Below are 23,155 nucleotides of genomic sequence, written 5' to 3'. Positions count from 1 at the left end.
TACAGTGTTTTTTCAGTCATTAGAAACAGGCAAGACAAAAAACTTAGTAGTAAATCTTCTCTTTTTGAAAAGACAGTTTAAAAGTTCATGTGGGTGTTGGCTTTTTTTGGATTAGTATTTTGGCATGCTCTGAGGGCAAATGGTGTTTGAGGAACTTGTGAGCCTTTGAATGCAGTGTACTGTGTCGGTAAGGGTGTGGTCTGTGAGACACACATTGCACGTGCCTCTGGGAATTTATGATTTTTCCATTTGTAGTAACAGTTCTTTGTTAAATTGCACATTATACTGACTGTGAACCAAGATGATGCTGGGCTGAAGGGTAATGACTGCAGAGTTAGCACAGGGTTTGGCCAGGAGAGATGATTGGGGTATTGTTCTCAGCTGGGTTTGTGTGATCTGATTTAAGCAAAAACCATGAATGGCATTTTACAAAACATGTTCAAATTGACTTTAGAAAGGCTGTTGCACTGTGTTGTGGTTTGGAGACGCAACGAAGCTCAAAAAGTTAGTACCAATAACTTGATTCACGTGTGTCCAACTCAGCGTTGTGTTAGGTGATGTGCCCTCTCCTTGTCCTCCTAGGTAGACACCATATAGGCCATGCTTCTGACTTCTTTAAAAAATAAACTTTTCAGTGCCTGTTTGCCGTTTGATCAAAAACTTAATATTTCATCTTGTTAGTGGATGATAGTAAGTAAATGTTATGGCTTGAATAAAAAAAAATGTTTGGAATTGGTAGTTTCTCCATCACCACCACCCTGTTTTTCACAACAGAAGGATAGGAAGAGGATATTCAAAAGCACTCTTTATCAGGACAGCATGTTTAAGAATGTAAGTTCTGAGTTGTCATTAATAGACCTTCTGTCACACGTTCAGTCACCAGCAGTTTCTGCCATTGATTAAGTTAATGCTTTGTCTGGTGTGGTAACTTTGAGATGAAGCGGCTCATCTCAAGGGAGTTTCAGCTGCTTTGTGAATAGCAGAGCTTTTCATTCCCGAGCCTATTATGCTATTATGAGTAAATTGCAGTCAGTTTACTCCTTTGGTTCCTAGAATTGTAGTTTGTTCTTGGAGTAGCCTGCATGTACTAGATGCTGAAGGCTGGGTATTTCACATTTGGTCTGTATATTCCTAGTATCCTAATAAACAGATTAATTAATTCATACGAATGTTCAGAATTGACATGTAATACTGTTTATGATTTTTCATTCTCTCAAGACTGTGCCAATTCTACTCCACTGCTCTGTGGCTAGAAGATTTCACTCTAGTTGATAGGGCGGTTATTTGTCTACCAAAAATTAACCACTTTCACAGCTGTCAGTTGCTTTTCCTTGTTGTAAATCACTTAAACATGTTACCAGCTTATAAGCAAAAGTGTATAAATGTACTGAATACTCAGAAGTTCTAGGTGGGAGGCTATAGTGGCTTAAAGAATCATCTTGACATCAGAAAGCAAAGAGCAAGACAAGTCCCGATCTCCTCACCTTCTTTGCTCCCCTCTCCAGAAAGAGACACCCTTAAATGAAACTCTTCGTGTTTTTTTGTTCTCTGTTTCTTCTTGTACTGTATCTGTCTAAGTCCCAGAGAGTGCCAAGTCAGACAGAAATGCAAGCTATTTGTATGCATTCTGGATGCTTTGGGCACTCACTACCATTTTACCTTCAAACAGCTTTGCACCTGTGTTTTTCCTTCAAAATATAGGGGGAGAAGTTAGGGGGAGTGTCTTGTTTCTTTTGGAGTTTGGTAACATATCCACTTAAAATATTCAGGAGTGAAATTAAAAGGGTACAGGAGTGAAAATTGAGATGTTTCTAATGTGGAAATACTTTATGAGAAGAAATCATTACTGTATGCCCCTCAAATAAAATAATTCTAACACAAAGCTTGAAAGCAGAAATGGAGATATAGGCATATTCTGTTAAATAAGGATTTCCTCTGTCCTGCCATCTCTTTGAGGAAGTGACTTTAAATGGTGTAAATTTTACCCTGAATCTGGGCCTGGCTTCAGACTTGTTTTCTGTTGCTGAGGGCCATATTTATGTAAAGGACAGTTGGGGTAGGAAAATCGTTGGACTGCTGAAACCTTGTAGCAATGGAAAAAGTATAAATCATTGAAAAACTGCTCAGCCTAATTCAGCAAAATGTGACATGAACTAGTATTCTTTTGCCAGTAAAAGCTATGTCCACATTAGGACATTTTGGAACTACATCTATGCCAAATATTGTGCATTTGAGTCTCTGCCACAGCAGAAAAAACAATTTTCATATTTTCTCCTCTAGTCGCGCTCCTGGAGGAAGACGGAGAGAAAGATTAAGTATAAAAACCTCAACGAATCAACTGAAGAAACTGGCAATTGTGCTTTATGTAGAAATAAACTGTCACTGTGGTATCAGGAGTGGATCTGAATGAGCTTTGAAACACCCCCTGCTTGCCTCAGGCTGAGTGAACCACCAGGCAATTGTCCAAGCACAGCGGGCTTGGTTACTCTGCCTAGATTTGAAAGGGGAGAAGCAAAGGGTGAAACTTTTACTCTGGAAAGTACTTGGCCTGCCAAAAGGTTCTTTCCTTCCCCGTGTGGAAGTTGTATAGCAATGGAATTATGTTGTCAGTGTTTTAATCTCTGAATTGTGGGATTATTCTTGCAATTGACCCTTCTTAGCGCAGGACTGAAGCTGTGGGTACTGTCAGGAAATATTAATGGAGATTTGTGGCTCTTTGCTTATGGCACTGGTGTGAAAAACTTTTGGGCACGCTTCACTGTGATTTTTTAGGCCATGCCAGCAGGAGCAGCAGTGATGAGGAAAATGAACTGGGATCCTGCTACCTGTATTTAAAGAGAGAATAGTCTTGTGCAACTGGATACAATTAGCATTAATAATTCCAATTAAATAAACAAAAGAATTCAAACAATATCCTTAACATCAAATTGTTCTTACATATCTGTGTTTTATTACACATGGTTGCTGCATGCAAAACTGTTGGAAGCTGAGACAAGCTAAAAGGAGGAAAGCCCTATTGATGCTATCCTAGAGTTGGAGGGAAATCAGTTTTCCCTAGGAAAGTGGTTATTGGTGTAATTTTTATATTTATATTTATGCTTGGATAAATTGTTATATTTATTGGGGATTTTTAAACACACATCATCATTCCTGCACATAGGATCTTCCAGACTAATGTAATTTTCTGAATAAGCATGTAAAATATGCATATTAAAGTTGTAGCCAAACTTTTTGGCAGATCTGATTCCCGCATCGTTTAATTTCTGCCTGACCATTTTGACTTTGACAGAGTACTAGGACCAAAGAGCTTCCCAGTTCATTTTAGTTGTTCAGGGTGTTCCTACAGATATCTTTATTTATGAAAACTTTCTCTAGGTCAGTTTGGGTATGTAGGTACCTCCCCAAAACTAGCTGAATCCAGCACTCTCTAGGATACAAATGTTGCAGCATGGAAATGGCACTGATTTACAGAACTGCTACTACATCTGGACAGGGCAGAACAAAAGTTGTGGTTTTTTTAATTAATGATGCATATTGTTCCACTGCTGTGGACTTTTAATGAATTTTTTCTAATATCATACCCTCTCTGTTTAGATGAGACACACTAGCAAGTTTCCAAATGTAAAATACATTTCCCTCTCCATACAAAAAGGATGTAAATAGATGGTAATAATTGTGAATTTATTATAAGCTGTTTCACTTCTGTCATACATATTACTTGAGAAATATGAAAGTTGTGGAATTGCTAGTTTTTGTGACTTAAGAATCATCGTAAAAGACAAACCAACAGATCCCTAAACTGGGTGGACAAAAGGAAACAAAATATCCTCTGTGAATGTGCTTCACTTGGAGACCAGATAAATTTACTCATTTTACAGGTTTCCCAAATTTGTCCTGAAAGGTTATTAAACACAAAATAAATAAACACCTTTTTCATTTTATATGAAGAATTTGGATCAGTATCTTACTCATTTTATAGGTACTTGTTTCTAAAATATTTGCAGTTAGCAGCCCTGAAAGCAACTTTTGAAAGCATCAAAACTCTTTCATAAAGGACCCCAAGCTTCCAAGACAGAAACGCTAGTCTCAGTGATCACTCTATCTTCCTTATTTTGCCAGTCTGTCATTGTTCTCTGTGCAAATCTTTGCAGAGGTTAAGGTCCTATAGCGCATCAGAATTGCAGTCCATAAAATGCAGCGAAAATTTGGGCCCTTATCAATGACTAGTTCCTTTTCAGCATTTTAAGGAGTGCAGCCTTTTGTAGGCTTGACCAAGAACAAAAATACCTTTACTATATGTGAAGCTATTTGAATGTTATTCAGATGTGAATTTTTGAGATGTTTATTTCCTCTCCATTTCAACGTACCTTTTCTCTCTGAGTTTTACGTCTGAGAGTGGATACTGTTTTTAGATTGCATCTGGGTCAACTGCTTGAGTATGAGGTCTTAGTCACTGGCAAGAAGATAAGTTTGGTGCTAGACTAAACAAGATTTGGTGGCAGACCAGTCAGATAAGCAAGCATCGGTGTCAGCAAAACAAAGTTACTTTTGTTTTCTTTTCTTGTCCTCTGCTTTCCTGTCAAGCTTCATCAGTATTTTAGTCTGTGTAGTAGAGGTCATTTTGGCATTTGAACTTTAAAAGTGTACCAGTAAGATGCCTGCACCTTTCAAGGAAATCAGTGTGGACAGGCTTCCCAACTACACAATTACTTTTGTTGCTATTTTTTAGGATTCATTAAGATGAACGTTATCCAATGTTCTTCCCCTCGTTTTCACCTGGTTTGGTTTACTTGTAGAAGTGGAAGGAGCGTGAGAGGTATCTGCTTGGGGAAAAAAAAAAAAATCTATCTCAGCCCAATGTAGAGGGTTTTTTTTCAACTCAACTTTTAGGCAGTGGAGTTGTTTGTCATTTCTTTGAGTCAAGAAGATACACAGATGCTCAAAACGAGCTTGCTTTTGACAACTCTTGCCACTTTATGATGATGGTGATATTAAATCTCTTGTATCATATGGCACTGTGTGTAAGCCACAGGTTAAAGGAATGTGCAAGCAGGTAACAGCCTGATGTTTAGCCCTAAGTATGTTCATAAAAAAATAGGATTGCTAGAATAATTTTCAGTAAGCTAAAATTCCCTTGCTTTTGCTGTTGCAATGCCAAATGACTTGAGCCTAAGAAAAAAGAGCAAGTGTCATGAAATAGCCATCTAAAAAAAAATTCTCGTGGCTTAATCATCTATGATCACAACTAAGGCAATGATAATTACTAGCAGACTGACAAAATAATTTTCCTGTGGTAATACAGCATTCACTGGAAATTTAGGAAAAATTACAATTTATTTTTAGAATAGAATTTATTTAACATAATACTGAAATAAATATACATGATCTTGGACAGGCATCACTTTACTTTCTGACTGCATAACAGTAATATTTTGTTGGTGGTGCTGCTTTCTTTTATTGAATATATTTTTATCTGATTGCTATTCTTGCATTCTGTGAGGAGAAGAATCTTTCTGTAATTCCAACCTAGAAACACACTGCTTCCTGTGTATATACGTGGCATATTTAAAGCTGGTTGGAAAATTGATGTCTCATTGGAAATATATATACTTGGCATATTTGAGGTGAGAAGAAAGCAATGAAGCTGGCATGGACAGTTAAACCCACAGCATTTCTGTGTAGTTTTCTGAAAAATTCTGTAAAGATTTGAAATGGAGTTTTTTGATTGCTTGGTAGCCTGTGGGGGAAGGCTTAAAATGGTAAGAGCCATCTAGTCTGTTTTCCTCTTTTTGGCACCAGAGAGATGGGGATTGGGAGTGTTGTTATGGGACTGATGAAGTTTTCTAATGTAAAATGTATCAGAAAAATCAATTGGACAATTCTTGACCAACTGTTAATACCACGCCTCAGAGAAATGGCATCATGCTAGTGTGCCTAGCACAGCATTTTAACCAGGCAGGTTATCCTGTTGACAACTGGGAGAATCAACTTCTGATGGTTCTCCAGAGGTCTTGTTAAAAAATAGTTGGGAAACTCTGTTACGTGTCCTATACTATCTACAGAGTTGTGAGCAGGCAGTATCTTCCTCCTCAGCTTGTTTGTAAAACATTAGTTGTTCCCTTTGATTAGGGGAGGGCTACTTCCCTGAAGATTCTTTTGACAAATCTGTAGTTCTTTAGCCAAAGATATGGTGAGCATTATTCAGTCTCAAAATCATATCAACTGCATTTCATATTAATAAAATAATGGTTTTAAGATGATGAATGAACTTGTTCCAACAGCCTCACCATGATTATTTTCTTACACTAAACAGGAAAAGGATGAAACAATATGTAGCCGAGACATGTCTTTCTCTCTATCCATGGATTGTTTCTGTCTGCAAGTGAAGGCAACTGTTTAAGGGACCAGATTGTAATGGTACAGTGTACAATGGTACAATGAATATATTGAAGCTTCCCTGCATTTTTCAAATCTAGCATGTTACTCAAATATTGCTTCAAATCAAACATTAAAATCAGCTAGTGCTTATACCACCATATCAAAAATAGTTCTTTTCTGAGCTCTTTTCCAGAATTCTTTTCCTAGTTCTCCTATTGCTTTTAGCTTCCCATGTCTTGGGTTTTTCACGGTTCGTTGGCATGCGTTCTCTTGTCCTGCCATTCAGTCTTTTTTCAGCTGCTTTCCGCAGAGAACGCAAACCATCTTGTACACTAAACGAGGAAGGCTTCTTGGAAGAAAAGTAGTATCTGGTCAATCTATCATACAGGTTAGATAGATTAAGAGTGCAGAGGACTTGCTGTTACTACTGATTTCTTGGCTTTGCAAGCTAATGCTAATTAATTTAGGTTTTTGTGTAATGAAATGTCTAGTTACCTGTCCGTTTGTCTGAGAAGTGTGTATTCTTTTGTTATCTCTTTGTACACAGGAAATTATACTGTCCATACATATGTTATTTTGTTACGTGCAAAAATATTTTCATTTATATCCTGTATTGTAAATCAGTTTCCAAATTTAAATTTAATTTGCCAATAATGTAGTGCTGGGATCTTGCTATGAAATTTGTTATGGAGAAGCATGCATTTCATCTAAGGCAACAGATTAGATGTGATTTCCTGTATTTTATAATTACCTTATTTTGTCATGATTGCGTGGCCTCGGGGTGAATAAGTGTCAATCAAAAATCCTATGCAGGAATGTATTTAATGAGATATATGAAATAGATGATCTCTTCTGTGAAGGGGAAGTTTGTAGTTTTTGTAAACATTTGGTAACCTGCTATAAAATATGAAAATATGGCAATAATATTTGCAAACAACAATTTGAAATTCAGTATTTGCCACTAGTTGGGCTATCTTGTAAGGTATATAAATGATGCTACAAGATGTAGCTAGTTTGGGAGCCTTGTAAAATATACCCTGTCAACCTAGACATTAGTCAAATGCTTGATTTTTTTTTGGCTGATTTTGCTCGAGGCTTTTTTCTTTTTTTTTTGTCCCTCCTTCCCTTGATAATTAGTTCGAGAAATTGTTGGATATGTGGGTTTATCACACAAGCCTGCTGAATAAGGCTAGGAAAGCTTGAAAAGCTGAGTTGAGCCTATTCCTGGGGATGTATAAGCCTTTTGCCCCCTTCGTTTTTGCTTCTGCTAGTAATAAGCATAAGCTCTTGAAACGATAAGATTCACAGATGATGAACATGAGGATGTTTTGCCTGAAGAAGTAACCATAGCACAGGATATGATGTTACACAATGTACTAAAAAAAATTGAAGGCGGAAGCATAGACTGCTTGGAGCTACATGTGTCAAATTAATTGCTATTTATGAAATAAAAAATATTTGTCAAAAATTGTGGATTTTTCTGCTTAACTCTGTATCCACTTTCTACATTTTTCTTCTCTTGTATCATGCGTAATTAAGATGCTGTGTCTGCTACTGCTTTTTTTTTTTTTTTTCTCCTCCAAATGGAATTTCTGGCTATTTTTCTGTATTAGGGTTTTTTAACCTCTGTTACTAAGCATTTAAGGATAAAATGTTCCTATCCCAGTATGATTTTATTTCTGGTTTAGAAGTGATTCATTTACTTAAAAGGCAAACTGGTGTTGAAGGGTGCAATTACTTTAGCTGAAGTTCATTCAAGAGGGAATTTGGCCATATACATTTTATATATATGATTTTCCACTTGCAGTTATTGTTTGCTAATAAAAATATTTCCTAGTCTGTGAATAAGTAGCTTATGAGAAAGTAAGCAGCTGCTAAGGTAAGAAAAGACTCTAATTTAATGCCTTCGCAAAAAGTAGGCATCAGCATTAACTGAGCGATTACCTATGCTATTTAGAAATAGCAGTTGTGTGGAATGAAGGGCATAGATTATGCTGAGTTAGTTTTACTGTCACTAGAACAACTTGTTCTTCCCAACCTTGCATTTTATATGGGGATTTTTCATCTGTTAAAGTCAAAGATAGGTTGTTCTTGGTGGTGTTTTGCAATGAGCAAGTATCATAGTACTTTATTTCCAAAGAACTTAGTTGTCTGTTGTCTCTTTAGTAAGTGACCAGGTCTTACAAGTCTTCAATGTTTGCCATTTGTTCTTTCTCCAGTTACTTGGATGTAATGGTTCTCTGCAGAAAAAACTAACAGCCATACCTGCTATATTCCTGTAGCTTAGTTTTTTTACCAAGCAAGTACTCGCTATTGGTTTTAATACCAAGAAACATGAGTTATTTTTCTCCTGATTATACATTTGAACTGTTTGGGTTTTTTTTTGTCCAAATAATTGGTTATTGCTTTACGACTGCATAATTGACTGATCTGAATGGCCATACTCTTGCTGTTCCCATAAGGTGTCCAACAATAGTTTGTACTGAACTCACAGTACCCAAGTTCAAAGCATATTTGACTAATTCACATAGGCTACTTGCATTTAACTGTCCCCACACTTTTTGTAATCATTAGATTACAAACTACTTTTGTAATTAGTTTTTCAAATACCTCCATTAAGTAGTGCTTTGCAAAGAGGCTGTGTGTTAATCCTCGCTTGCCTCCTGGAAATCTTCATAAAGCCATAATTTTTTATGTCTTGAGCTCTGTTGGTGTTCTCTAGTTACTCCACATGGGTTTTTTGTTGGTCTCATTGTTTTACGTCGCAGTCTCACCACTAGTGTTGATAGAAGTGTCGCCATTACTTTTACTCTCTGAAGGTTGTTTTTGGGTTGTAGACACAGAAATTTGATCTCTCTATATGAATTTTATTTTGGAGGTTTCAAGAACTGAAAGAATAAAGCAGTTGCACCTAAATGTAGGTCTCACTTTTGAATATATCCAGAGGATTGTTGCTCAGATTAAGGAACGTGCTGCTCCTTGGTGAGTGATAGATTCATTTATGAGTTTTTGGTAGCTATGATATTTTTTTTTCTTCATTTTTACACTTGGTAATTCTGCTTTGAGTGTAATAGTCATGTTTTTCTCATTTATTGTTTATATAGGTTTTTGCAAAATTTGCAAGTATAATGTAGGATTTGAGAAGACTGCTCTTTTAAACATTTGTGATAGTAAATTTGTGTGGAAACAATAGCAGTTCTGAGAATCCTCTATACTATGAGTAATGTACTTTCTTCAATTGTAAAATTAAATTCAATATCTGCATGGGTCCTTTCCATGGGGTACAGTCCTTTAGGAACAGGCTGCTCCAGTGTATGTCCCCCACAGGGTCACAAGTCATGTTGGCAAACCTGCTCCAGCACGGGCTCCTCGGGGTCACCAACGGGGTCACAGGTCCTGCCAGAAGCCTGCTCCAGCATGGGCTTTCCATGGCATCACAGCCTCCTTTGGGTGTCCACCTGGTCTGGCATGGTATCCTCCACAGGCTGACGGTGGATATTTGTTCCACCATGGACCTCCATGGGCTTCAGGGAAACAACCTGCTTCACCAGTCTTCACCATGGGCTGCCTGGAGCACCTCATCCCCCTCCTTCACTGACCTTGGTGTCTGCATAGTTGTTCCTCTCACATGTTCTCATTCCTCTCTCCTCTGGCTGCTGTTGTGCAGCAGTTTTCCCCCCTTCTTAAATATGTTATCATAGAGGTGCCACCACCACTGCTGATTGGCTCAGCGTTGGCTAGTGGCAGGTTTATCTTGGAGCTGGCTGGCACTGGATGTATTAGACATGGGGGAAACTTCTGGCATCTTCTCACAGAAGCTACCCCTGTACCCTTCCACTACCAAAACCTTGCCACACAAACTCAATACAGTGGCAAAATGTGTGATATGACATAGCAACAAGGCTTTTTTTTTTTTATTGGGAAATCTCAGAAAGGGCTATAGCTGGAAAGTCATGTTATTGCTGTTTAATGAGCATTTTAACTTTTCAAGTAAACATCAGGTTGATGTACTTTTAACTCCAAGCCAAATTCTGTGCTTCAATGAATGAATAAAGTTTGGTTTCTTATAGTGGTCTGTTTGACATCAGTAAAATGAAAAAAGGAACTCTAGTATGTCTTTTATTACTGGAAAGAGATCTTCATAAACTCATCAGGCTTGCATATGTGCAAAGTAGACTGATTTCCATTTAGATGTGAAGAATGTGAAGAACATAAGCTGTACTAGATTGGACTGGAGGTCCTGACCAATTTCTTGTCCCAATTGCATATATAATATTTACTTCAGACGTGGTTTTGTGAAGCTCTCTCTTCAGTAATTTTCTCTCTTTTCTCTACATTGTCCGCTCTTGGAGCCCATATTAACTGCTAGTATCCATGACATTCCCTGGCAGGCAGTTCCACAGACCAAACATCCACTGCATAAAAAGCTATAATGCTATTTTGGGAAAAAGACAGTAAATGTCAATCCCTGTTGTCATTCTTCAATGCAACCATTTGGAAAGAAGCAGCAAGATGCTTACAAGTAAAAGATTTAAGTCAGTCTGATGAATGAAGTACCTGAGATCTTTCAGAGTGATGATCTGTTCTTAAAAGCAGCATCTCTTTCAGTTGATGATACTTATGTTGCTTCTCCTTCTCTAGCCTCTATGCTATATAGAGTGTCCCTGTTTATTAAAATCTGTACATTTCTTCTGTCCTATGTGTATCTGTCGTCCATTACGTTAATTGTCATGGGAAAACCTGCTTCACTGTCTTCTGAACTCAACCACTGCCTCTGACATGCTGATCCCTTGACCATTGCCTAGTTTTTCTGTCCTTCAGCCTTGGTTGGTTTTGATTCATGTGAGAAAGATATGGCTCTTCGGAAAGACACATTTCAAATGCTCCTCTTTGGTTCTTGGCTCTTAAATATCCATTAAAGACCTATGTTATTCTATCGTTTCAAGTTCTTTAACAGCCTTAAAGAAGGAATTAGTGAAAGACACCTGGAAGTAAAAGCACGCATGAAGCACATCATCATTACCCACAAGTCAGCTACTTCAAAGCCTTCTGGAGCGATCATAGTAATGCATTGTCCATGCTTTATTACAGCGCCTCATGGTCTTTCTATTACAGAAGCCAGGCTTACAGGTCTGTAGTTCCCTGGAGCTTTCCTGAGTTCGGATACTAAGGCAGTTTTGGCTACATACCACAATTAATAATTTAGCTTTTCATCCTTAAGTCATTTTAGAACTTTTGGGTGAATATAGTTTAGTTCTGATGATTTGTTGCAGTTCATTTTGTCATGTTCTTTAATAAGCCCCTAAGAGAGGGTCTGCTGGCTGCTGTTTGGGAGTCCCCAGTGAAAATCAATTCAAACAAGTCATTTAGCTTTGCTGCATATGGTTGTATCTTCTCTAAGTGTTCCTTTTGTCTTGGTCATCAGTTGGTCCTAAATACTTTTCTGGCAGGCTTCCTGTTCCTGCTGTGTTTGAAGAAAGATTTATTACAAGTTCTGCCTCCATTTGTTAGCTAATCTTCAAACCTATCCCACTGTGTGTTTTTTACAGCTAAATCTGTAAGATTTTTGTATGTTCAGAGGTTTTTTTTGTTGTGGGTGTTTTTTGTTTGGTTGGGGTTTTTTTTTCACAGTTTGGTCATGATCTCAATGTTTTGTAGCATATTGCCTTGTTTCTAATACTTTTATTTACTATATAGTTTATGAATGTAGCTTTCTTTTGCTAGGCAGTATATACAGACCCTGTGCTTTTAAGCATACTACACTATACTGAAGTAATTTGCACTTTGCAGATACTTCTCTCAGCCTGCGTCAATGCTGTAGGAGTTTTGAATACGGTATGTTACTGTTGCTGTTACACAGAAGCCACTCACCTGTAAGTTTTAAAATTGGAACATGCGTGCAACCCAAGTCAGAGTCACATCATCTTCTCTTGTGGCTTCCCTAACTGTTGTTCCAAGAAACAGTCATTGATATTGTCTAAAAATGTAGTTGCTGTGTTAAATATAGGTAGGACGTGTCCAATGAAAACAGAAATAACTGAGATCTGATAGATCTGATTGTTACTGTTTTTTTTTGTTTGTTTTTTTTTTTTTTCTTAGATTGAGACCATTTCTGTACGGGTATCTGTGCCAGTGTTTTGCCTTGATTCTGTGCTTAGATGACTTTCTGTTAGTCAAAAAGGATATAAATTGGTTTATATATCCCCTTTTTCCATTTTCTTGAATATATGGGACTTCTGCATCTTCATCTGTAATAGCATGACACACTGAATCACGCTGTCTTCTGCACCTGATGGTTTTCTCACATTCTTTGATTTAAAGTCTTGTTTGTGACCTTTTTGATTTTATTATGTCACTGGCTCAGTTCTCCTAACTTTCAGATGAAACCTGTCTCTTATACAGGATCTCTGTATTGCAGAAGCATTCTTGGTTTCTGGAATGAATCTGAAACCTAGTTCATCAGGTTTCTGAAGTGAATCTGAAACATTGTTCCTGATGTCATCACTTCAGCCAGATGTTAAAACTTCGTATTCTGTTCGTTTTGTCAATCTTGCATTGTATAAACTATGGAAAATCTCTCAAATCACATTACTTTACATCTGTGTTGTCATACTCTGGTGGAGACATTATAAGGGATTTCGTTGCATCAATATAAGTGAAGTACCATAAGTGATCATACACACATACTTGGCTTGCCCCCACTGCAGAGTACAACATAACTAAACCGCTCAATTAAAGTATTTCCATAAGAACAGTTTCTCCTAATTGCTTTTTGGACTGGTACATTCATTGCAAATTAAAATTTTCAGTGTTAATGCTTACAATATGGTTAATTGCCACTGACAATGAAAGGAATTCTGAAATGGCATTGGTAGTGGAATTAGAGTACATACATCAATACTTACTAAGTAGGCCTCTGAAGCAGATTTTTTTTTTCCAACAGTTTGATATTGACAATTACCAGGCCCATAGTTTCCAAAAGAGACAAAGTGAAATCTCCACATCCTTTAGAACTCATTATTTTTGCTGACGATAAAAATCAAATCCTCTGAGATCTTGAAACTGATATTTTGTGTTTTGGTTGTAAGTATTCCTTGTTTTAGTAACACGTCACTAGATTGTGACATGGCATTGTGCTAGTGTTATTTCTGGAATAGTTTAACACGGAGACAGAAGGCTTCTTTCCAGTTTCAGGACTTTCAGAATTCTTTAGAGTCCTTCAGGTCACAATCTGAATTTGCTGAGATGTTTGCTGTTCGTATATTTTTTTCCTTTCTTAGAACAGCTGCTAGTCTTTCCCTGCAGTACCAAGTTTCTGACTACAAAAGCAGGTGTTGATATTTAAAACGTTGGCCTTATAAAATTACGGATTTTTGAATCGCTCTGTAAACTTCCTAAGGTTCCACATTAGTTTTATTACCCCTCATGACTTACTATTGATGGTTTTCTTATGCATGGATTTTAGAGCTACTGAGTACCAGTTTTAAAACTGGGAACACTTTATAAAGCTTGAATCATCTTTGTTAATGACAAAACCACTGTTCGCAAAACTCATTAATAGTGACTTGCAGCACAACAACTGATGTAATAATGGGTGTGTATAAATAAATTGCTCAGTTTCTGGCAAATATTCTGATATCTCTGTCTTGCCTTTTTTTTTGCTGTCAGATTTCCTCAAGATGGTTACAGCTTTTTATTTTTTTTTGTTTTTAAAATCCTGCTTCCCTTCTAATTTCGGTAAGGAGCCTGCATAAGAGCCATGTGTCCGTATAATCTCATACAGGTATTTCTGGCAATTGTCAAAATGCTAGGCACAATATATACTGTATTTCAGGCATGGTGTGCAGAAAATTGATAAACAATATCACAGTTGTTATGGGCAGTCATATGGTCTGTAAGACAATAAGAGACTATTACATCATGTAGTCTTACCTCCTGTCTGTTGCAAGCCATTTTCAATTTTCAGTAAAACACAGAAAAAGGCAACAGTACAGCCTGTGTGATTTTTTTTTTTCACCCACACTGCAGTAATTATATCATAATTTAAATGTTTTTAAATTGCCTTTTATGGAAGCTTTTTGAGTGGCAAGGTCCTGTCCAGGTACTCTTTGAATCCCAAGTGGTGGTCTTTTTGTCTTCTTTCCTTTTTTTTTTTTTCTTTACACTAAAGAGCAGAGTATAGCTATAGGTTGATCTGGACACCAAGGAGAACTCTACTGCTTCCGCTTTCTTCCATTTGTGCTCGTTCAAGGAATTTGATCCGCAAGTGAGCAGTTGTTCTAGTGTTTCCCTGGCATGCTGGATTTTGTATGTGTACACAGTAAGACTGCAGAGAAGCCATGCACCATTGAAAACAGCATCTGGAAATCAGCTGTGGCCAGCAGATCTATTCACACAATCATCTCTGATTACTTGAACCCGTGTGTGGGGACAGTCTGTTGGTTAGAGTGGGACCAGTCCTGCTCTTGGCCATTACTTTCTCCTTAGTATGTCCCTTTAGTAGGAGAGGGGATATCAATCACCTATAAAACTTGTCCATCTGTTGGGAGCTGTGTTTACTGCTTGACTAGTTCATTAGCTTTGACCCTTGAAAGAGGCTACGCACAAGGGAACATGAGCTGATGAATTGTCCTGATCGGTAGCCAACAGCTTCTGATTGATCATGTCTCCCTGAAACTGAATGTTTGGTTAGACATCACTTGAGGCAAACTGTTCCTGCTTCGCACTGGAATCCCAGATCATCCTCTGTTTTAATTAGAGTGGCTGAAGCCTCCTTTGAATGCCAAAAAGGAGGGATGTAACTCAGAGAAATGTTAGAAGTAATATCTCGGTTAATGAAGGCAGACTGTATTGATCTCTTATGTGAATCCTGTTCCTTCTTTCTTGATCCTCATGACTATAGTTTGCTGTTCCTCCTACACATATTTTTGTGAGAGTTCTGCTATTTTTTTCAATTGCAAACATACATTTTCTCTATAGCAGAATTGTAAAGGCTAAGCAAAAATATACAGGTCAATTAATTTTCTATTACTGTTTCAATATGCTTCTATTGGGAACATTTTTAAGTCTAAGATTAATCTAATAAGGATTTGACCAAAACATTATCATAATATTCTTTATTACAGTAGTGTCTTTCACTATATCTGGAGCTTTTCTGTGTAACTAATTCTAATAACATTTTAATAACATGAATCCTGTGAAATGCTTCTGAAAATTAGGTTTAAATTATCTCTTAAGTAGGGTCTTTGACAAGAGAGCAAAAGAGGCTAGAAAAGGTTGCTGAATGCCCATGAGCTTTCATGGATTTGTATATTTATATATAGAGGACAATGGTAATGCTGATAACATAGTTACCAGGAACACAGTGGAACTGATGATAAAATCATGCCTAGATACAAAGAAGAGAGAGAGCAAGGAAGACTTCACCACAATGAAAGAGAATTGGCTTAGGGAACACTTAAACTGAATGTACGTAAGTCCGTGGAGCCTGACAGAATGAACCCATGAATGCTGAGTAAGCTGGCTGATGAAATTGCCATCTTTGAAAGGTTGTGGTGATCAGGAGAGGTTCCTGATGATCAGAAGAAAGCAAGCATCACTCCTGTCTTCATGAAGGAGGATCTGGGGAACAGGAGGCCAGTCAGCCTCCTCTTAGTTCACAAGAAGGTGATGGAGGAACTAATCTTGGAAATAATTTCCAGATGCATGAAGGTTATTAAGTGTAGTCATCATGGATTTATGAAGGGGAAATCCTGCGTAACTAGCCTGATAGCCTTCTACAATGAGATGACCAGCTTGGTAGATGAGGGAAGAGTAGTGGATGTTTACTTCAACTTCAGTAAGGTTTTTGATGCTGGCTCCCGTGAAATCCTCGTAGAAAACCTGACAAATTATGGGTTAGATAAGTGGATAGTGAGGTGGATTGAAAACTGACTGAACTGCTGTGAATTTTTATCATCTGACTTTCAGTGTCTTAAATAATGAATGTTTTTGCATTGTGTGTTTACCCCATATCTTATGAGAGACAGGAATGAATCTGAGTTTGATCAGAGAAGAATAGTGCTTTTGCAAAAGCCTTAGTTGTTTTAAAGGTAGAACTGCATCTATTTTGATAGTCGTTCATTAGATGAAGGCAGAAAGAATTAAACATTATGTTCTAAACTAGGGAAATCTTTATTGCAGTTTGTTTGGATCATTCTGACCTTTGGCAACATGCAAGGTCAACGCTTCAAAATGTTGAGTTTGATGATTTTAAGTATTATTTTATGGAAATCCAGCCCCTGTACTAAATTTCTTCATCACAGTGTTAAAAGGAAGGTAACAAGTTTCATAACCGGACAAACCTGCTGTTGTCATAATGTCAATAAAGCAGAGCAAGCATAAAATGAATGCTGTAAATACAACACGTAGGGGATGTGCTGGTAACGAAATGGATTTTTTCCTGTGTTTTTAGATAAGGAAAAGAGAAGATGAATGAAAAAGAAAAATGGACTTGGTGCTTACCTAACCAGGTGGATAAGAAAGTTCCTTTTGCTTTTCTTGTTTCTGAACTGCTCATTATTGATGATTTTCTTGTTGTTGAAAACAAGCAATTTTGTTTGTTTGTTTTCAATAGGAAAACTAGCAATTCCTCCCTCAAGCTGCAAGCCACTAAACAAATATATCCTCAGAGATGGAAGATTATTTGCTTTCTTTTTACTGGTCCTCCAGCAGAACTGGAGGGGACTACCTCTTGACGCGATCAGCCTATGAACTGTTTGCAGGAGTGTCTTGTCAATTACTGTGTTTGTGCAGCCTGTAGCATGATGGGGCTCAGACTAATTTAAAACCTTAAGTCCTACATGTCTTTACAAGGATATTTTTCAAAGGTAGCAATCAGGATTGTGGCTTTCCTGATTGTGATATACTCTGAATACAGAACTGCGACAACCAAGCTCAACGTACAAAATCAGAGTCCAGTTGGTGGCAAATAACACTGGTGCTAAATGCCACTAAGTGATAGTGCTGTTCACTCTCGGCTTTCTACAAACTGATCATGATAGAAAATAAAAAACATAAAAACCCATCTCATAACCACAAGATTTGCTGAGGTGCATGTGAAGAATTATCTTGGCCTCCTCTCAACGTTGTAGAATTTAAGTGGATTTTTTGATGTATGATGTTATAATCACCTAGGAGCTTTCAAGAAACAGTGTTCTTCATAGAGGGTCTGCAGTGCGTGCTCCCTCTTCTTGATCCTCATCCTCAAGATTCTTTTGGTCTTGCATATTACCAGACCTTTCTGTGGGAGGAGGGAAAAGACATCAGTTAACCTTTGGCAGATTAATTTTTCTTTTTCTTTTCTTTTTTTTTTTTTAATTTTTTCTCTATTTTAAGTTAATGGGCCTTCTGATCATTCATTCTTTTGCTGGGAATACTTTTTGAAGAAAGGTGCCTAAAGCCTTTAATGGAGTATTTCTATCTTTATACGTGTAAAGGTGTATTCCCATACACAAAGATTATAGACAGTAAATGGTATAAGTATTTGTAGTGTTTAAGATTATCTGAAAGATATTTTTCAGTTAGATTTCTCTTCAGATTAACTTAGAAATGAATTTATAACAAACAGTAATTTGTACAAAACCAGACATCCTAAGTGTTAATAGCAAGCCATTCATCTCTGTTAAATGTATTTGTTGAAGAACTTCCACAGTTGGTTGTTTTTAAGGCAGTAAGTGTGTGTGCTGATATGAACAGTAGATGACATTATTCAGCCAGGTATTGGATTTATCTTGTCCAATTACCAGAAAGTTGAAATACAAACACTCCCTGGCCCTCGCTGCCATTTATAATTTTTACTTTGAAAGGCTGTGCTACCAAGATCTCAAGGCACTTCTTTCATGCACATTCTTGTGTACTGATTTTAATATTCATGCAGTTATGCATTGCCCTGCAGGAGAGAACCCTGGCCTACATCTGAATTCTTTACTTTAAACTTCATCATTTGGGTCAGTGTTGTAGATAATAAAAAGCCCTCTCTTTCTTGGTCTCTCCTTCCCCACACCCCCGTTAGCTTGATGATGCATTGAGTAACAGTTGGCAGCTTTGTTAGTTGTTTTGAAAGCTAGAAAAACCCTTTTTGTACCTTAGAGACTAAATGCTGTTTGGGAAATAAGTGATGGTGTGTGCTTTGTCAGTTTATTGGCTGCTTTCTCACATGCTCTTTTGGAAATCCCTATAGTCCTCATGCATTTCTTCCCACTATTCCCTTCCCCTACTTTCATACTACAGAAGATAGCTCCAGTTTTTCTATTGTCATGTTGCTTGAAGAGCTTTTGTCTTTTTACATCCAAATGTTGTTCCCAGAGGACCATCTAGAAATTGTTCACCCTGACTCATGTGAAACTGAGCTAAATCTCTTCTGATCAAAAGAGTTTAAAACTGTTTTTCTGAGAAAATAATGTCTGACACTGTAATTTCCATTTGAAAACAGCTAACATCTGTGGAAAGTGCATAACCAATGCCTGAGGAATTTCTGCGAACTAAAGTCCATGTCATGTTTGACTTTTTTCAGTTCTTCTATAGAAGAAAAGGAGGGGGGAAAGAGAGATGCCTCTGACCCAAGACTGAGCTAATTTTGATGTCTCTGTAAACTGATAGTATCGAGAGGTTGCCTTTCTCCCTTTCTGCTGTTTCTCCCTTTTTTGGGACCACTTTACACTTGCAGTACATGTTCCCTTGTCATTGGTTCACTGTGGTTGAGCCAACATCTTGAATTGAGTGTTTGAGTTAAGAACTGATTCAGTAGATTAATTCCATATTTGTACTGCTCACACATCATTTAATGATACCACTGGCGCTGTGGGGTTTTCCCCTTAACTACTTTGACTCATTTTATAAATGGAAGGCGAATTTTTAGGGGAAGTAAGAGATGACTGAACAGTTCACTGTTACAGGAAAGACTTGTTACAAAAGGTATGCTTTTGTACCTGTATAGTAGATCGTAAGGTTTATTTCCATCTACTAAATGATCCCAGTAGTCCAGACTGGGTGGTAATTTGGTACAGCAGCAAAACTGATGTGCGTAACATTAGTCTGTAACATAGAATCATAGAATCTTAGAATCAGTGAGGTTGGAAGGGACCTTTAAGACCATCAAGTCCAACTGTTAACCTACCCTGATAAAAACACCACCACTTCTAAACCATGTCCCTAAGCACCTCATCTACCCTTTTCTTAAACACCTCCAGGGATGGTGAATCCACCACCTCTCTGGGCAGCCTATTACAATGTTAAATAACCCTTTCAGTGAAAAAATGCTTCCTAATATCCAATCTAAACCTCCCCTGACATAACTTGAACCCGTTTCCTCTTGTCCTATCACTTGTCGCCAGGGAGAAGAGGTCAGCTCCCATCTCTCTAAAACCTCCTTTCAGGTAGTTGTAGAGGGTGATAAGGTCTCCCCTCAGCCTCCTCTTCTCCAGGCTAAACAACCCCAGATCCCTCAGTCGTTCCTCATAAGGTTTGTCCTCCAGACCCTTCACCAGCTTTGTTGCCCTTCTCTGGACATGCTCCAACACCTCAATGTCCTTCTTGTAGTGAGGGGCCCAAAACTGAACACAGTACTCGAGGTGAGGCCTCACCAGTGCTGAGTACAGGGGGATGATTACTTCCCTAGTCCGGCTCACCACACTATTCCTGATGCAGGCCAGGATGGTGTTGGCCTTCTTGGCCGCCTGGGCACACTGCTGGCTCATACTCAGCCGGCTGTCCACCAACACCCCCAGGTCCTTTTCTGCCAGGCAGCTTTCGAGCCACTCTGCCCCCAGTCTGTAGCGCTGCATGGGGTTGTTGTGACCCAAGTGCAGGACCTGACACTTGGCCTTGTTGAACCTCATACCATTGGCCTCAGATGTATATACCATTGTAACATGTAATATATATATTGTAACATGTATATACCATTCCTGTAGTTCTGTTTGCTGACATCCAAGAGCTTTTTATGCCCTTTTATGTTCCAAATTTTACAAATCAAATTTTCTGGTATTATCATAGTTGTTATATAGTATACAGGGGAATACAAGTTCTTTAGCTGTTCTTCTTCTGATACTATCCAAAGGCCAGACACATCCCACTAGGAATCTCAAGTTTTGAGTACTTTCTTGAGTTGGCTAGTGAAACCTGCATCCACAGGGAAGCATGTACACTGCTTTATTGAGAAGTGATTTCAGTATGTAATGAGAATGGGATCCATTCTGTTTGGACAATCCATGATTTCTGTGAATACCGATTATTTTGCACATCTGCCATTTCTATTTTTCATTAAATTAAGCTAAGAAAAAGTATTGTAGTTCTTTTCTGCCTTTACAGTCTTAATCATTTTCTTACCAAGTGATATTCTTTTCTTAGTAAGTTTTGTTGGTTAATCTTATGTAACACTCAAAGTAGGAAATATCCTCTGTTCCTCAATTTTTATTTTCTTTAAAGCTCATCTTTGCAAAAGCATATTTAATGTCTGCTTGTAAAGATAAGAACGGGTTATGAGATATCAGAATGTTTCCAGTTTCATAGGTATATTACTAAGAGCGACAGGAGGTTCACATCTGTTTGAGGACCAGTACTGATCCTGATCTTAGCTTTGTAGCTAAGACTGAGAGATTTGTTTTCTCACAGTACATCAGTAAGTAGCTTTTAACTAAAGTAAAAAGGGAGAATTTTTTTCCAGAAAGGGTATAGTAAGCTCTTTGGAAAGGAAGAGAAAGTTAGCACTTGAATGAATCAGACACCAAAATTGGCTTCATGTTCTCTCTTAGTTTTAATTATGAGATAAAAAATTGAAAATCAATGCAATGGCAAGTAGTCATATATTAATATTTTATCCATGTCTGCGACTAGTATTTCTCATAATTGAATAATTTTTGTGGTCTTCCATTGATGTAGCAGATACAGAGATAATTTAAAAACAAACAAACCCTAGCTTGTGGTGTTTTTTTTTATATATTAATTGAGGCAAGTTTATTCATATTAACTTTTTTATTTGGAACAAATGTAATTGGGCATCTATGAAATGTTCCAAATTTCTCATTTTCTTATTAGAGGATAACCATATATGCAGTTACTATGTGGCTTCTTGTACCTTGGTTTATGTTGTAGCGATGTCAACCAGACGACTTGCTTTTACAGAGTTTTATATTGGTTTTAATTTGAGAATAGCTCAGGGTCCTCTGAAGACACCTCTGTGATGAACCAATAGCAACTGCAGACAGTTGTCAACACAGTAAAATGCTCAGTGTTCTTGTTAATGTCATCTGCAGTGGGACCAAGAATTTATAGATTGGAAGAGGAAGTCTCTTCTCTGGCAGAATATCCATACGTTTTATGACTGATGCAACAGGCAGAATACTGTTAATGAACTAGTAATGTATTTGTCTTGTCACTAAACAGGAGTTCATAGTTGAGGATCATCTGGCACTTTGTGCTTAATTTAGGAATGCTCCAAAACTGTCTACTTTGTCCTGTTGACCTATCTCACCTGAAAATATGGAAACGGTAATTTTCAGGGAAGATGTTTTGAAATGAGCTCTGAGTTTGGGTGCATGTTTCTGTGTGTTTACTTGTGTTTGGCATCACAGAAACACAGATGCTGATATTATTTTATAAATAGTAGTATTAAGTCTTTAAAAAAACTGTACACAAGAAGAGACTTTCAAAATGTACTATTACACTTGGCTGTACTCCAAATTGTGTCCATGTCTCTGTAGCAGTTCCCAGCTTTTGCAGATTATCTGAGGTCTTGAAAACTTGCACTTTGGATACCATATCCATGTTCCTTGATAGTTTTTCAAGATGCTGAGGCATAAGCAGTTTCAAGACGTTCTACATATCTTTCTCCATGAAACAGAATCCAATTTTATGTGAAAAAAGTATTATAAGCTTTCAAACAAGCAAAAATTGTCTCCACATTATGAGACAGTTCCCAAACTCTAGGTCTGTGGTAAATTCAGTGCATTGGTATTCAGAAAGAGTTAATGTTTTAACTTGGTGACTTCACTGATGCTAGGAGATGAATTAGGTGCTGCTCTTCCTAACATATGGCTTTTCACAGAATGGTACAGGCTGGAAGACACCTCTGGAGATCATCTAGTCCAACCCCCTGCTAAAGCAGGTTCACCTGCAGCAAATTGCACAGGATCCCGTCCAGAGAGGTTTTGAAATCTCCAGAGAAGGAGACTCCACAACCTCTCTGGGCAGCCTGGTCCAGTGATCTGTCAACATCAACATAAAGAAGTTTTCCCTCATGTTGAGACGGAATTTCCTGTGTTGTGGTTTGTGCCCATTTCCCCTTGTCCTGTTGCTGGGCACCACTGAAAAGAGTCTGGCCCAGCCTCTTGACACCTGCCCTTTAGGTATTTATAAGCATTGATGAGATCCCCTTCAGTCTTCTCTTCTCCAGGCTAAACAGTCTCAGGTCTCTCAGCCTTTCCTCACAAGAGAGATGCTTCAGTCCCCTGACCATCTTCATAGCCTTCCACTGGATTCGCGGACACAATACTGCAGATGTGGCCTCACCAGGGCAGACTAGAAGGGGAGGATAACCTCCCCCGACCTGCTGGCTACGCCCTTCTTAATGCACCCCAGGATACCATTGGCTTTCTTGGCCACAAGGGCACATTGCTGGCTCACGGTCAACTTCTTGTCCACCAGGACTCCCAGGTCCCTCTCTGCAGAGCTGCTTTCCAGCAAGTCAACCCCTAACCTGCACTGGTGCATGGGGTTATTCCTCCCTAGGTGCAGGACC

The sequence above is a fragment of the Vanellus vanellus genome (assembly GCF_965231255.1).
Source record: "Vanellus vanellus genome assembly, chromosome: 1".
In the NCBI taxonomy this organism is placed as follows: Eukaryota; Metazoa; Chordata; class Aves; order Charadriiformes; family Charadriidae; genus Vanellus; species Vanellus vanellus.
The sequence above is the reverse complement of the archived record's forward strand: the minus strand, read 5'-3'. Positions refer to the sequence as shown.